At 45.1% G+C, this 6,000-nt stretch overlaps 1 pseudogene across 1 annotated transcript; it reads right to left on the bottom strand.

Annotated features, from left to right (window-relative positions):
* Positions 1-303: 303 nt before the first annotated feature.
* Positions 304-2,658, bottom strand: LOC309819617 (protocadherin beta-2-like; annotated as a pseudogene). Its single transcript has one exon. The product of its transcript is annotated as a protocadherin beta-2-like (transcript).
* Between the last annotated feature and the right edge of the window lie 3,342 nt (positions 2,659-6,000).

Genomic DNA, 6,000 nt, shown 5'->3' with positions numbered 1-6,000 from the left:
TGCATAGAGAATTTGAAATAACTACCTTAAATAACCCTTTTTGAAATCATCATTAAAAGATAATGCATTTATTTTTACTCACCTATTAGAAAAAGAAAGAGGCATTAATACTGGATTGAAAAGGTAGGAAGTAGATCAAAAAAGAACATGCAGGGTTAACTAGACAGAAAGTAAAATCAAGATATAAAGAAAATACTATATCAACTCAAGAGCCTTGACTTAAAAGAAAGCATTCGAAGCCAGACAACTTTCTGATTCTTCTGTTAATGAAACCTACGCTATTCTTGCAATTGCCTTTTTGCACTAGTCCTGCCCAGTGTCTTGAACCAGACCACTAGGGAGAATCGGCTTCAAGACGTTCAACTCATTGAACCCGGAGCCTCCCGTCAGACACACCTCGTACTGGTAGCTCTGGGACAGGGTCCCTGTGCCGCTGACGTCCACCAGGTGGCCTGGAAAGGGGCCCTCGGGCACCGAGCAGCGACCCACCGAGGTCGCCCCGCCCCTCCTGCACAGCCGCACCGCGACGAACACCAGCACCGAGAAGAGGAAGAGCGACGACACCGACGCCAAGGCGACCACCAGGTAGACGGTGAGCGGGGCGGTCGGGACCGCGTCCGCCGCTTCCGCTTCCGGGGCCGGCAGGTAGGGCCGCGAGAAGCCGTCCACCAGCAGCACGTGCAGCGTGACGCTGGCCGAGAGCGGAGGCTCGCCGTTGTCCTTGACCAGCACCACCAGCCTGTGCTTGGCCGCGTCGCGCTCGCTCAGCAGCCGGGCCGTGCGCACCTCGCCGTTGTGCGCCCACACGCCGAACAGCCCGGGCTCCGTAGCCTTGAGCAGTTGGTACGACAGCCAGGCGTTCTTGCCAGAGTCGCCGTCCACCGCCACCACCTTGGTCACCAGGTAACCCGCCTCGGCCGCCCTGGGCACCAGCTCGGTGCAGGGCGCCGAGGCGTTCTGCAGCGGGTACAGCACGAAGGGCGCGTTGTCGTTGTCGTCCGCCACGAGCACGCGCACCAGCACCTGGCTGCTGAGCGCGGGCGAGCCGCGGTCGGCGGCGCCCACGCGGAACTCGAACGCCCGCAGGGCCTCGTAGTCCAGGGACCTCAGGGCGAACAGGTGGCCGTTGTCCGGGTTGATGGACACCAGGGAGGCCAGGGTCACGTGCGCGTCGAGGGGCGGCAGCAGCGAGTAGGTGACCTGGGTGTTGGCGCCCGCGTCTCTGTGGCGCGGACGCTGCCGATGTGCAGGGCGGGGCTGTTGTTCTCGCGGACGGACAGGGTGTAGGAGGTCTGGGTGAAGGCGGGGGCGTTGTCGTTCACGTCGGACACCAGCACGGTTATGTTGTGCTGGGTTTTCCGTCTCGGTGTCCCCATATCTGTGACGATGATGGTGATGTTATATTCGGATCTTGTTTCTCGGTCCAGGTCTGTGTTTGTGACTAAACTGTAAAAATTCTCAACAGAGGGTTTAAGAATGAAGGGAACATCATCTTGGATGGAGCAAACCATCCTTCCATTGTCTCCAGAGTCAGGATCTGAAACGCTGAATACAGCAATTACAGTCTCCTGCAAGGTTTCTGGGATCTCAGTGATAAGCGTTGACATGGTCAGTTCCGGCGGTTTGTCATTCAAATCCATCACTTGGACAAACACCACACAACTGCCAGAAAGGCCCCCACCATCTGTCGTCTGAATATTTAATGTATAAGTCTGAATAGATTCAAAATCCAGTTCCTGTGTTAAAAGGAGTTCTCCTGATTTTGCATTTATTCCAAAATGTCTTCCGAATATCCTCAGATGCTTGGGAAAGTACATAAGATATTTCTCCATAGGTTCCAATATCTAAAACTCTGGCAGAGACAATGGCAACCTGGGATCCAATGGGGCTGTTTTCTAGGACATGCGCCTCATAGTGCAGCTTTGCAAACTCGGGGGCATTATCATTGATGTCTAAGACTTCAATGCGGATTAGGGCGGTCCCAGACCTGGGTGGAATCCCGCCATCCAGCGCTGTGACGGTTAATCTGATCTCAGGCTGTTCCTCTCTATCCAGTGCTTTGTCCAGCACCAGCCGTGGTAATATTGTGCCGTCGGAACTGTCTTGTAATTTAAGATAGAAGTGGGAATTGGGGCTGACTGTGTAACTTTGGAGACTGTTGCTTCCTACATCTAAGTCCTGGGCACGCTCTATTAGGAAAGTAGTTCCAGGAGTGATACTTTCTGAAATTTTCAATATTATTTCTTTGTCTAGGAAAACTGGAGAATGATCATTTATGTCCCTAATCCGTAGCTCAGCCTGGAAAAACTTCAAGGGATTTTCCAGTAACATCTGGAAAGGTAGTACACAGGGCTCGGTAGGGCCACACAGCTCCTCCCGGTCCAGTTTCTCATTTAACAACAAATCCCCGGTCTGCCTATCAAAATGCAAACGCATTTTTTTCCCTTTGGAAACGACCCGGGGGGCCCGAGCAGCTAGATCATCTACTTCCAACCCCAAGTCTTTCAACAGATTGGCCACAAAGGAGCCACTGTCCATTTCCTCGGCCACTGAATAACGCCTAGGCTCAGAGCCAGCCTGAGCTATGCCCAGCCAAACAAAGAATATCAAGACTTGCCTTTGTTTCAGACAGCATTTCTTCCTCTCTCCTGCCTCCATCGCACTCTCGTCTCCCAGCAAACTTGACGCAGCTCGGATTCACATTGTCGCTGATCTATCTCCCAGTATCACTCAGACACTGGGATAAGTGGAGATGCCTATGGCCCTGATTTCCCGGAGCAACTGCCTTAGAAAGCCTCCTTTTCCTGCTTGCTTCTTTAGCAGAGCATCTGGCTAGAGGAGCGCAGACTGGTAGCTTTCTTCCTTCTACTTCTAATGCTGCAGCGCCACCCTGCGTCCTTTCCGAGTGTTTACTTTTACCAAAACATTAAGGAAATCCCAATCCTTGCTTTCAGACTGATGGCAATCTAAATGGAATATTTTCAAGTAGTGTCTCTCAATGTACCGAAGTAACAATAATTCCATATTAACTAAAATCCAGTCCCTAATAACTTTTTAAAATTATTCTTCCATTATCCTCCCCCAGTTTTCTTCAACTTAAATAAGAATTCATATTCACTCTTGACTTCCTTTTACAAATGCACTTATTTTCTTAACCACTTGACATAAGGAATGTCTTAGAAAATGTTTTTAAACCAAGTTTCATGATTGTATTGGTGTTACATCTGTTTATTCTAGAACAGTCCCCTGTATTTTATTGATATTGAATTTTTTGAAATGTCCAGATCAGTTGTCTTATAGGTAAACAAAAGATAAAAATAGCTAAGGCATTGGTACTTGTGACTATAAATTAACAATTAGCTATGCTTCAGAAGAAAAGAAAACACTACTGAAGATAGAGCAATAAAACAATAACTATAGCATTATTCAGAGCAATAAAACAATAACTATAGCATTATTCAGAAAGGGGGTGTTTCCTCTACTTTTTACCCAGAGCCCAAAAAGCAAGAATGCCAAGGGTGATAGCTGTCTCCACATACTATCTTGTTTTTAGCTTCAAGTAACCTAATTTAATTGGAGATAAGGTGATGTTAAAGAGATGTATCTCCCGTCTCTCTGTCTTCCATTAGGTTGGCAGAATATGGGAATTTTTTTTTTTTTTTTTTTTTACATTCAATGGAAAGAAAATTCTGGAAGGAAGGACCAAGGCATTTTCTTTTTATTCCAGAGTTCTGAGATAATCCTTAAAGAGGTGAAGTCTTCTTCTGGAAGTACTTGTAGGATGAGCAGGTAAGTGTCAACATCACCAATTTTATGGAATTGTCATCCAACATCTTTTACATGAAGAAAGGTATTTCTGAAACTATTTGCAACATCTTTTACATGAAGAAAGGTATTTCTGAAACTATTTTCTGTGTAAATTGCCTGAATGTTTGCCATGTAGCCATGAAGTTGCCTGGTAATTTTCTTGCAGTGGATGTTTATAATGCACAGATATGAGTGGTATTTAAAATGTGTGATGAGTACGCACCAGAGATTGGAGATTTCAGTGAGACTGGAAAATTCAGTGAGTCTGGAGAATTCTGTGAACAGCTCCTTAATATACTGAGATTAAATCTTGAGCAGGCTTTGACAACCAGGTTGCTGAGAAGCATGCATCTCAAAGGTTGTCACTGATTGTCACGATCTGGACCTTAGGAGGTCTGCGACTAGTGTTGATACCTACCATTTTCTTCTGTGAGAGTTAAACTTACCATAGGTTGTTCTTCATCCAGTGATTTTCCCCCAAGAATGGGCAAATTACTCACCCCACTATTGCATCGCATATTATTGTGAAATTAAACTCCCTGTGTGGTTTCCAATGGTGGAAAATTCGACCAAATCTCATGCACATCCCCATGCACATTCTGAAACATTCACAAGAATTTTTCAAAGGGGCAACTTCTCAGATTCATAGATTTTTCTCAGAAAACAAAAAAGTTTACAGGTAATACTTGGAAATGTATAGTTTCTATAGGTCTGGCTTCCTATTCGGGAGGAAAGGCTTTTCTGTGGGTGTATCTAAAATATTCTTTGATCTCTTAATAGTTTAGATCCACCCATTCTTCGTGATTCGTGATTCTTTACTCACGAATCTTTGGTCAGTTTGGAAACCACCTTGCTCAGGTCTGTCTGCCCGCCGCTACGCAGACACTCCCCTTTCGGCTGCGAGGCCAAATCTCCAGGAACCGGCTATAAAAAGCAGCCTTCCTTTTCCTGGACTGCTTACGCTACGCCCAGGAAGAAAAGGAAAACTCACCACTTGCCTTTTTCTGCTAGATTTTCTCTCAGTTTCCAGCATAGCCTCTTTGACTACGTTGTCTTTAATGAAAGAAGCCTTCGGAAGTCTTCCAGTAGGGATAACATCAACATATATCTAGTTCCCATTTGTTTGAAGAAAGGTCTAAAATCTCAGCTTGCTGCCGACGTTTTCCAAGGCGCGTCAACCCCCAGCCCCTCTCAGTTTTGTCTTTTGTAAAATGGAGTCTGTGGCAAGCGCCTGGCTCCACCTCCATTTTTAGCCTGCAGCGTCGCCAGGCGTCTGAACTGAAAACCTGGTTTGTACAGCGCTTTCCCTCAGAAACTGTCAAAAAAAAAAAGAAACAAACAAAAACAAAAAAGTGTTCGTGTCACGTGGTCTAGTGGCACAATTCTTACCTCCTGATAGTTTAAATTACTTCTCCGACTTTGGGTTTAGCTAATTACAATTTTTAATTAGTATACGGCTTTATTATCATCCAGCTGTACAATTTCTTTTGAGAGTAATTTGAATTTGATTTCTTCCATTTTAGACAGGCCAGTCGTTGGGCTGTATATTCACTGAGTTTTTAAATTCATCGGCAGGTGTTTATTACACACAGATTAATTTCAGGCACTGTGAAAGGCATTAGGGATATAAAATGGAATACAGCCTGATACTTACACCCCAAGAGGTTACAGCCTAGAAGTAAAGTAAAACGATAATTACTGTAGTGAGTCATAAGTGCTAAGACAGAGATTTGCACAGGCACTCTGAAGTACTCAAAAGGAATATTTAAGTAAGAACAGAAATGGGGTATCAGGAAAGATTCTCAGAGGAGGTGAGGTTCGAGCTAAGTTGAATTTTATGGTACCAACTTAAAAAGAAACCCATTGAAATAGTTTTCTGCTGCAGATAAAGTATTTCTGATTTTACAGGAAAGAAGATTTACTCAAATGATGGAAACATCATGGCTTATTTGGGATACAGTCTTTTACTCAATCAACATCACAGAGTTCTGTATGACGTGTTGTGGGGTGACAACTAACTAAAAGACTAGGGCTGGGCCCTTGTTTCCTATTTCAATTTGCTCACCTATCTAATACTCAACTTAAAGGAGAGTCCTAAGCATGAGTATGTGTGTGTATGAGTGGCTTGTTCTGTTAACAGTATCTTTAGGAGATATTTTTGAGTGGTGATTAAGAGCACAGACTTTTATGTCA

The sequence above is a fragment of the Grampus griseus genome, assembly GCF_964374135.1.
Source record: "Grampus griseus genome assembly, chromosome: 3".
In the NCBI taxonomy this organism is placed as follows: Eukaryota; Metazoa; Chordata; class Mammalia; order Artiodactyla; family Delphinidae; genus Grampus; species Grampus griseus.
Note: the sequence above shows the minus strand (reverse complement) of the source record. Positions and strands in the feature narration are given on the sequence as shown.